Here is a 10917-nt window from a genome sequence, read left to right on the forward strand (position 1 = left end):
CCCTCCTCCAAGGAACCTCTGCCTCGATTGGGGACATTTTCACGCAAACCAGTCAACCCCCACCTGGCGACAGGCCTTTAAATGAAAAAAAGCGTTATATGTAAGCTGGATGGGGGCCCTCTCAGGAGACTTTTCAAATGGTTCTTTACAGAAAAACCCATAGTGGTGTGACTTAGGTAGACAGCAGATAAGGCCCAAGAGGCTGAGGGCAGATTTGAGTGATCAGTCCAGGATGGGCCAGCAGTTGAAGGTGATCCCGGCTGGGGGGGGGGGGACTTTGGGGGTGTTCAGGCCAGTGGGGGGGCAGTTGGAGGTGAGTAGACTGGCAGAGGGGGCCAGTTGGGAGCGAGCAGGCCATCAGTGGGGGTCAGTTGGGGGTGATCAGGCCGGCGGGAGGGGCAGTTGGGGGTGAGCAAACCAGCTGGGGGAAGTTGAGGGTGAGCAGGCTGGCAGGGGTGAGCAGGCTAGCAGGGGGGACAGTTGGGGGCAAGCAGGCCGGCAGGCAGAGTGGTTAGGGGCAATTAGGCAGGCAGGCAGGTGAGTGGTTAGGAGCCAGCAGTCTCAGATTGCAAGAGGGATGTCTGACTGCCGGACATCCCCTGAAAGGTCCCAGATTGGAGAGGGTGCAGGCTGGGCTGAGGGACACACCCCCGTGCACAAATTTTGTGCACCGGGCCACTAGTATATATATATATATATATATATATATATATATATTGCCAGTGCACAGGATGATTGCACAGGATGATTCCCAACTAACTGAGGCATACCAGCCAGGGCTAAAGCTATATATTTTTAAACTGCAGTTGGAACTACCAACTATAGTTATAGGCATATTTTTTTACTGTGTAGGGATTATTGGCACCCCTTGCTCTCTTGTTGTTCAAAGATAAATTACTTACATAAACATATATCAACTTAAAATAGTTCCTGGCACATAGTAAATATTCATTAAATAATATCTATTATTATTTCTTTCTTCCAGTAATGTTAGAGTTATAGGGTTATTTGGTCTTATTCACTGAGTGGCCATATTATTATGACCACCTGACATTTGTAGGCAAATTAGCTATCATTTCACGCTAAAGTTGCTAGAGGACCAGACCATTATAAATAGGGAAGCAGGTTGTTTACCATGACAGTAGAAGTGATTTTTTTCTGAAGATATGGGTAAACAATGCAATTTAACAGCCTTTGAACGTGGGATATATTTGAATGTGAGTGGCCAGGTTATTATGACCACCTGACGTTTGTAGGCAAATTAGCCGTACACTGCATCGTATGGGATATGGAAGCTGAAGTCCTGTTCAAACACCTTTGCTGTCCGCAGTTACCAAGATAAAACGTCTCCAATTCGCACAGGAACACAAGGATTGGACAGTCGAGCATTGGAAAAAAGTCATGTGGTCCGATGAATCATGTTTCCAGTTGCATCATGCAGATGGCAGAGTGAGAATTTGGCGGAAACAGCATGAAAGCATGCACCCTACATGTATGAGTACAACCCTTCAAGCTGGTAGCGGCAGTGTTATGGTTTGGGGCATGTTTTCCTGGCATGATTTTGGCCCTTTAATTCGTGTGGAACAATGTTTGAATAACACAACATACCTAAGTATTGTTGCTGATGAAGTTCATCCTATCATGTTGATGGTGTATCCCAATGGAGATGGCTTCTTCCAACAAGACAATGCGCCATGCCACAGGGCTCATATTGTGCAGGAGTGGTTTCAAGAACATGAGGGAGACTTTACCTTGCTTAGGTGGCCCCCACAATCACCAGATCTCAATCCAATTGAGCATTTGTGGGACGAAGTTAAAAGAGCCATCAGACAGCTGGTTCCACAACCATCAAATCTCACAGAACTGGACAGTGCTATTCATCAGGCATGGTGTCAGATTCCTCGCATCACCTTTCAACATCTCGTGGAGTCAATGCCAAGAAGAATTTCTGCAATATTGAAGGCAAAAGGTGGCCCAACGAAGTACTGATGGGGTGGTCATAATAATCTGGCCACTCATGTTCAAATATATCCCATGTTCAAAGGCTGTTAAATAGCATTGTTTACCCATATCTTTGGGAAAAAAATCACTTCTGTCATGGTAAACAACTTGCTTCCCTATTTATAATGGTGTGGCCCTCTAGCAACTTCAGCACAAAATTATAACTAATTTGCCTACAAACTTCAGATGGTCATAATAATCTGGCTACTCAGTGTATATTTAGAGAGTTTAATTAAATTAGGTTTTATCTTTGTATAATTATATAGGGAGAAGTTATCCTCCTAGCAGATAACATTTGAGATGATTTTTGTTAAATCTTTTCTAAGGTTTATAAGTAAGTATTCTGTGTTCTGGCCTCTTCTATTCAGGATGAAGAGTAAAATATTTTGAGAAGAGAAGAGAAGAGTGAGGTTACATTATGCTCTGCTGTGTGCTAGGTCAGCAGAAAGGGTCAACACAATGATTGGTACTCAAGAGGAGTACTTCTCCTTTACCACAAATATTTTCAATAAAATGACAAAAATCATAATTTAGTTGGTGATGTTCAATTTCCAATGGAAGAAGGGGAAGAGTTGACCCTAAAGTAAAACATGCTGTTCAGATTACCCATAAATTTTGTGGAAATCTGTCATTAGAAACGTATTTTGCATTCTTTTTTTTTATAGCATTGGTGCAAGCAGCTAGAGTTAGTGATATTTTCATTAGGACACTGTTGTTTAATAAATACTGAAATTTGTCAAAACAGTTAATTCCAATTATGAACTAGGACAAAATATTTTTACAAAACTATGGGTATACAAAATGTTATGTAAAATTATGATTATCAGGATTAATATTCAAGAAAAATACCATGGACATTGTGTATTCAATATGATTTTCCCATTAATATTTCTTTTCGCTCAGTTTAATTATTTTATTGTCTGTTGGAGCTCATTAATACACCTTGCAATAGAAAGAGAAAGTGCCACTCTATGACAGAATCTATCACTGGATCCTATAATTGCATGTTCAGTTTCTGCTCTCCTACTAAGAGTAGCTTCCTCAAGAGCAGGATTATGTTGAGCTGTTTTGTATTCTCAGTGTAGAAGAGTGTCTTACATAAAATAAGTGTTTCACAAATATTGGTCAGATGACTTTTAATAGTCAAAATGTTGATCCTGCTTGTGAAACATCAGTGTTCCAGAAGGAAAATAATTGAAGTTGTTGACTTATATCTTGAATTAAGAGACTCTGGTAGGCGGTTCCTATGGTACAATGACATACTGATTTATTCTTTGTTAGGCTTTTCCAGCTGGTGCTAGACTCTTAGAACCAAACAAACTGCAGAGCACGCATCTCTGGAGGGTGGGGGGAGATGGGGGTTGGGTTGGGGACATGGAATTCACAGAGTATGTATAAAGAGTTCTGAAAGTTAATGGAAATTCCCAGAGAAAAGTATTGTAATGCTATTTATCCAATATGTCCATTCAGCTAAACTTTGGAAATTACAGTATTTTGTTGTTGTTGTTAATCCGCACCTGAGGATATTTTTCCATTTATTTTTAAAGAGAGTGGAAGGGACGGGGAGACAGAGAGAGAGAAACATCAATGTGAGAGAGACACATATATTGGTTGCCTCCCACATGCGTCCTGACCAGGGCTGGGGATCCATCCTGCAACCAAGGTACATGCCCTTGGCCAGAATCGAAACTAGAACCCTTGAGTCCTGAGGCTAATGCTCCATCCACTGAGCCAAACTGGCTAGAGATACTACAGTATTTTTATTGCTTTATGCCAAAAAGGAGAATACAAACACCTGGGCCCACCCCGACATGTGGACTGAGGAATATATTTAGAAGAATACACAGTTTATTTTAATTTTGTTTCTGGCTTGATGACCTCTGTTTCTCTTTTTACTTAGCTGAGGTAACTATAATATTATATTTTAAGTTCTAATATATTTCATACAGTTACCATTTCTTTTCTCCCTAGGATGTCAAGAGAGATTGTGGATGGGGGTTGTTATACTATGGGGAGAACCTTGTGATAAGGCAGCCTGCCTTATAACAGACGCTCAAACGTTCTCTTCACCTTCCACTTCATATCCTTGCAAAATCTATTCCTTCCTTCAAGCTAGATCCTCTATGTTACTGAAGGAATGTTTTGTGTTCACCCCAGAATTCATATGTTGAAATCTTAACCCTTAATGTGATAGCATTAGAAAGAAGGGCCTTTGGAGTTAATTACATTTAGATGAAGTCTTGAAGGTGGGATACTGTTGATGGAATTAGTGCCTTTATAAGAAGAGAACCAATCTTTCTGCCAACTCCCACCCCTGCCATGTGAGGACACAGGAAGCAGGCAGCTACCTGCAAGTCAAGAAGAGGACTCTCTCCAGAACCTCACTGTGCTGCATCCTAACCCCAGACCTCCCAGCCTCCAGAACTAGGAGAAATAAATAGCTGTTGCTTTTGCCATGCAGTCTCTGGTATTTTACTATGGCAACGTTAGCTAAGATGCTCTCCCATCTTTTCTTATAAAGCCAGTCTTCAGTGCCTAGTTCAAGAAATATTTGTGTGTGTGTGTGTGTGTGTGTGTGTGTGTTTAAAAATCGCAGACAACACACAAGTTACACAAGAATGTATTTTCACTATAAAAGTTATGAGAAATGTAAAAGTCAAATATGGGAGGAACCATTCTTTCCTTGCATATTCCTCATGTGGAGAGTAAACACTATCAATTTAACAATTGCCTTTCAGTCCCTTTTCTATGAAAAGGCCATTTCCACTCCTTGCAGTTATTGCTGTTTTCTTCTGCTGTTTGCATAGCCCCGTGTTACATTCTGTTTCATATGCAGAAGTGATTTGACAGGGAGTTAATGGAGCTCAAATTCAGGAATCCTGACTTGACACATGTTTTTTCCAAAATCTTGGGAGCAGCCTTAGCAATATATTCACATGATCATAGCTTTATACCCTTGCTATATTGAGGGGTTCTTCTGTTTTTAAGTGATTTGAAAATTGCATAAGTTTCAACTCCCCAGAAAGCCTGGCTATGACCCTGCTTATACTGTGATTAAGTACAGGATTATTTTCCCCTTAGAAGGGAGAATGTTTTCTTTTATGAGGGGAGGAGGGCTAGGTTTGAGATTTATTGATTTATTTATTACCACATTTGGAGTCACTTCTTAGCCCACAATAAAATATTTAAAGTAATTTTAAAACAAGTGTGTAATTGTGAAGAGAAATATCACATCATCTTCCCAGCTTGAAACAGACATAAAAATGCAAATTAACCACATAGATAATCTGCAGATATTGCTATTTAGAGCAACCATATAAATTAAGATCATTTAAACATTCATGATAACTGTATGTAAGAACCAATCCCACTGGTATAATAAAATTGAGGTAGGGCATGCATTTCAATATTGATAAAACTGGATTTAACCTTTCAGTGATATGGATTTGAAGAAATATTAACTAAGAAAATCCTAATCAATGGGACTAAATGACACATTAAATTAACATAAAATATTTGAAGTGTTTTTTCATAATCAGTGAATACCAGAGCCGTAGTATAGAGATAGTAGAATGGTGTGTGAAAAGGTTTACAAGATATTTTATTCATGTAATTATGACTTAAGTTAATTCATATCATTAAGTAGGAAAAATTTATGTTAATGCTTCCTCCATTGATAGTGTAACCACACAGAGATTAAGTAGAAAATCGCTTCTCTTCAAAGTAACTTGCCTTCATCTAACATAGTTGCAGTGATCATAACTAGTCAAGGAAATAGGTTGTGGCCATTTTTAAAAATTAAGCCTATATTTTGATTGCCCTGGATAGCATTGGGAAGAAAATAGTTGAAATGTAAAGCTTGAAGCTGAGTAAATTCTTTATTGTTTATTCATAAGAGATTAGAGAAGGAGCAAGCACTGGTTACATATGTCATCTTTATGACAAAGAAGTTGCACATGAAAAATACTAGCAGAGAAAATTGTTGTAGATACATCTTTAATTAGGAGGTCCAACATACAAATGTAAAACCTAGGTGCTTTGTCCTTTAAGGCTTTTGGCTTTAAGAATGCTAGTTATGGCACACAGTTTAGGAGGTGTCCTAAGAGAAATGGTTTTCACTAAGAGGCTTTGCAAAAAAGAAAAAAAATACATGGAGTGAAAATATTGAAGGGCACGGCACTAAGCACTGAAGGCCAATTTCAATGAGGAGTAGATTTAAAAAGCTAAGTTATTTTGGGGCCGCTAAAGAGAAATAGGGGACAAGAGAGTGGGGTTTCCTAGTCATATGAAGCAGGGTTCCTTGATTTGTCTGGGTCACAATTGTCACCACATCTGTAAGACATAAATAGCTGTGAAGATGTTTAACTATAAAGAGATTTCCTGAGAAAATATCTCTAGGTCTCTTTCAATTTAAGGATGTAACAAACAAGGTTCTAGAATCTAGAATTAAATGACAGTTTGATAAGAGATGAGACATTTCTGGTAAACTAAGTGATTAAATTTGATAAATTGGCAATTAAGAGTAGAAAGAACAAGAATCTTTAATTAGTTAATCTAAAGGAAAATTTATTTGGATCAACCTATTAGAAGAGCTTCCATTGAGATAAAAGGGAGGATGGAATAGGTCAATGCTGCTGAGAAGCCATTCAGGTGTGACTATTGAAGTCTGGAGTGTTTTTTATAATCAGTGAATAACAAACTCAAATATTTCAGAAGCTGTAGTATGGAGATGGTAAAATGGTTTGTGAGGGTTCACAAAATATTTAAATTATGTAATGGCCACTTAATTAAATTCTTACCATTCAGTAGGAAGTCTGAATTGCAAATTCAAAATTGCACTTGTGTTAAAATAAAGTAAATGTATCTTTGGCCCATTACAATTAATATAATTAAAGTTTTAAATTGTGTTATCATGTCAGCTATATGCATGACAATGTTTATCAGTGCATGCAATACAAAATAGAAATAACTAAAATGTCCAGAAACAGGCTCAAAGTCATTCCACCTGTGCTCACTGAGAACTGTGACTGTGCTATATTGCCCTAGGTGCCAGAATCCTTGGCCTCAGGAATGCACAGTCTAGTCAGGGACACATACATTTTCTTTGTTAATTTAAATAAATATGGACTTATAAATTGTGATAATTATTTAAATAAGTACAGAGAAGCATATAATAGAAGAACATGATTTAGTCTAAGCTTCATTAAAGCATCATTTACATTGAAATAAAGACTAAGGGATTGGGGAGGTCATTTCATAGTCAAGGACTAGCTCATGCAACAGAGCGAGAAAGGATGATGTTTGAAGACTGAAAGAGGATCAGTTTGTGAGCTACTTACTAAAGTATGAATGTTAATAAATGTTAAGAGTATTATATTTGAATTATATCAAAAATTCTATAAAATTATGATATGTTCTTAAGTGAAATGTTTATACATTTCATGTTCACAGACTATATGTTATGCATATATGCACACAAAGACTGGAAGAACTTTTGATGAAATGAAGATTGTGTAAAGATTGAGATTACAAATTCCACTCTCTATTTGAAATATGTTTCTTAGTGAACTTGCTTTGATGAAAAGTCCATATACTACAACTAGAGCAATGCAGAAAGAATTGGCATGACACATGCACAAGAATGACACGAATTACAGAAGCTTTTTCATATTATGGATTGATTGTTTTAGAAAATCACCATTTCACAATCATCATAATAAAAATTGATTTATGCCAGAGTCATCAAGGATTATGATATTAACAGGTAAAAACTTAAAGAATAACATGATACTAACATAGTTTCAGAATATCTCTTCACAAGATACTAATAACAAAGGGAAAATGGTAACTACAGTGCTGAGAATTGGCAGATTACATCATGAGTAATGAAACAAATAAATACCGTGTGCCTCTTGATTATATTCATGGAGAAGAACACAATATCACTCAATGGTATTCCTGCAAATAATGCATAATCTATTTCTAATCATGAGGAAACATCGTAATAGCCCAAATTGAGGGACATTTTACAAAATACCTGATCTGTACTCTTCAAAAAGTCTTTGTCACAAACACATAGAAAGGCTGATGAGTCATTCCAGATTAAGGAAGACTATAGAAACCTAACAATACATGACACTGGATTTATTTTTCCTATAAAAGAATGTGCTTGAGGAAATGGAAGAGACCAAAATCAGGTTTTTGGATTAGATCATGCTATTGCATTGATGTTAGCTACTCATTTTGATAATTGTACTGCGCTGGATAACAGACGATCCCCCCTTCTTTTTTAAGGAAATGAACATTAAATCATTTAGGAATAAGAAAATATTTTCTTTATCAATTTTTTAGTAATATTTGTCATTGCAACTACTTAAACCTTTGAACATCCTTGCTATCTATATATGAACATTTTACACATTATAATTTCAGCCTTCCTAAGGTAGAGTCATACCAGTCACATCCACGGATTCTCTAGCTATGAGCTAGTCATGTAAACTAGCTTTGGCCAATTTATCACAACTGGACAGGATCTAGACTTGAAGGAGAGCAATGTAAGAGGGCAGAGAAGGGGGTGGGAATGTATCTTCTTGTAGGTATGGTAGCATTGACAACAGGTTCCTTGAAATGCAACAATCCCTAAGATCACTGGTGCTTAGTAGCAATGGCAATATGTTCAATGTGGAAGTTATCCATGAGAAATGTTTTAGTCTGAGTATCACCCTGGCCCTCACAGAGATTCAATGACAGGCTGTGTATGTTTACTGTACACCATTCCATCATCTCAGATACAGAAGATTAGATTTCCCAGTCTCTGCTGTGGTATACTGTGGACCTATGATTCAGTTCTAATAGAATGTGTGTGCAATTGAGAGTCCCCTCAAAGGCCTGGTACTTTAGAGAACCCGGGATAATTCTATAGCTCCCCTTATCTTCCATGGGATGGCCATAGAGGCCATATGTCCTAGATGGCACAGCTGCAAGGTATAAAGGAGCTACTTGGGCTCTTTGGAGCAAAAACTTACTTTAATTATTTTTAAAATTTAAATATATTTTTAATTGATTTCAAAGTAGAAGGGAGAGGGAGTGAGAGAGATTGAAACATCAATGATGAGAGAATCACTGATCGGCTGCCTCCTGCATGCCCCCAACTGGGGAACAAGCTCACAATCCAGGCATGTGCCCTTGACTGCAATTGAACCCGGGACCCATCAGTCCACAGGCTGACGCTCTATCCACTGAGCCAAACTGGCTAGCCAGCCACTAGGGCACTTTTATTGCTTTTAGATATGGGGTTTGTTTGTTATGGCAGCTAGCATTGCTTACTCTAATGGAAATTCATGTATTTTTTCTTTTAGTCTCAGTGCCTAAAATCTTTAAAAATATTTTTGTAAAATTTGTTGGGGTGATGCCCTGGACAGTTGCTAAGTGGTTAGAGCATCTGCCCATAGGACTAAAGATCTTGGATTTGATTTCTGGTCAAGGGCATATACCTTGGTTGTGGTTCCATCCCCAGCCCTGGTCGAGAAGTGTGCAGGAGGCAACCAATTGATATGTATCTCAAATTGATGTTTCTCTCTCTCTCTAAATTCTCCTCCCTCCCTTCCATTCTCTCTCTCTCTAAAAAAATACAATGGAAAAAATATCCTTGGGTGAGGATTTAAAAACATTATTGGGGCAACATTGGTTAATAAAATTATATAGGTTTCAGGTATACAATTCTATAATACATCATCAGTATATTGTATTATATGTTCAGCACCTAAAGTCAAACCTACTTCCATCACCATTTTTTTTTTTTTACTGTACAGCCCCCTTCAGTGCTCACAGCCCAAGGGTAAGGGGGCTGGGCAATGGTTTGAGGCTGCAACTTCCTCTGGCATGGGTTCACTATGAGAGGCCCACAAACAAGGGCCGCCCATATCCTATGTCTTTTTATTGGCGTATTTAACCCATTTACATTTAAATCGAGTATTGATGGGTATATATTTATTGCCATTTTAGTCTTTTAACTATGTTCCTTTGTTTTGTTTTTTAATTTCGTCTTCTTTTTAAAGCTGTCCCTTTGACATTTCTTGTAATATTGGTGTGGTGTTAAAAAAACTTCGTTAGATAGTTCTTGTCTGGAGAGCTTTTTATTTATCCTTCAGTTTTAAATGATAGCCTTGCTGAATGAAGTAGTCTTTTTTCCCCTATTTTTAAAACATTTTTATTTTTTTCAATTATAGTTGACATACATCATTATATTAGTTTTAGGTGTACACCCCCGTGATTAGACATTTTGCATCCATCTGACACCAAGTATAGTTATTAGAATATTATTGACTACTAGAGGCCTGGTGCACAAAATTTGTTCACTTGGAGGGAGGTCCCTCAGCCCGACCTGTGCCCTTTAACAGTACCAGAGCCCTGAGTTTGATCATTCCAAAGAGGTAGGCTCTGACCACCCAGCCAGGGCTCCACAATGGATTGCCCCCGCAGAGGAAGGCCCAGGCTACTCACTGCAGTGTCACTGGCCAGGTAGCCCGGGCCTCCCTCTTTGGGGCAATCACTGGGTGATGGCCAGGCCCCCAACCTATCACACCACACCTGCCTTGGCTGGCCTGGAGCCAGTGGGTGTCATAGCATGGTCATCCAGAAGGTCATCTGGGTGGTTGTTCTGCTGTTCGGTCTTTTGGTTGATTTACATATTACGCTTTTATTATCTATGCTATACTTACATTTCCATGACTATTCTGTAACAACCAATTTGTACTTCATAATCCCTTTATATTTTTTCACCCATCCTTAAACCTCCTCCTATCTGGCAACCATCAAAATGCTCTTTGTATCTATGAGTCTGTTTCACTTGTTCATTTATTTTATTTTTTAGATTCATTGTTGATAGATATCTATTGTTATTTTATTGTTCATGAT

The 10917-nt window shown here is 38.2% G+C and overlaps 1 non-coding gene across 1 annotated transcript; it reads right to left on the minus strand.

Annotated features, from left to right (window-relative positions):
* Window positions 1-9802: 9802 nt before the first annotated feature.
* On the minus strand, window positions 9803-9932 carry LOC111827167. The gene has a single exon (XR_002830682.1). It is a non-coding gene; the product is annotated as a small nucleolar RNA SNORA42/SNORA80 family (small nucleolar RNA).
* Window positions 9933-10917: the final 985 nt, after the last annotated feature.

The sequence above is a fragment of the Myotis lucifugus genome, unplaced genomic scaffold, assembly GCF_000147115.1.
Source record: "Myotis lucifugus unplaced genomic scaffold, Myoluc2.0 scaffold_140, whole genome shotgun sequence".
In the NCBI taxonomy this organism is placed as follows: domain Eukaryota; kingdom Metazoa; phylum Chordata; class Mammalia; order Chiroptera; family Vespertilionidae; genus Myotis; species Myotis lucifugus.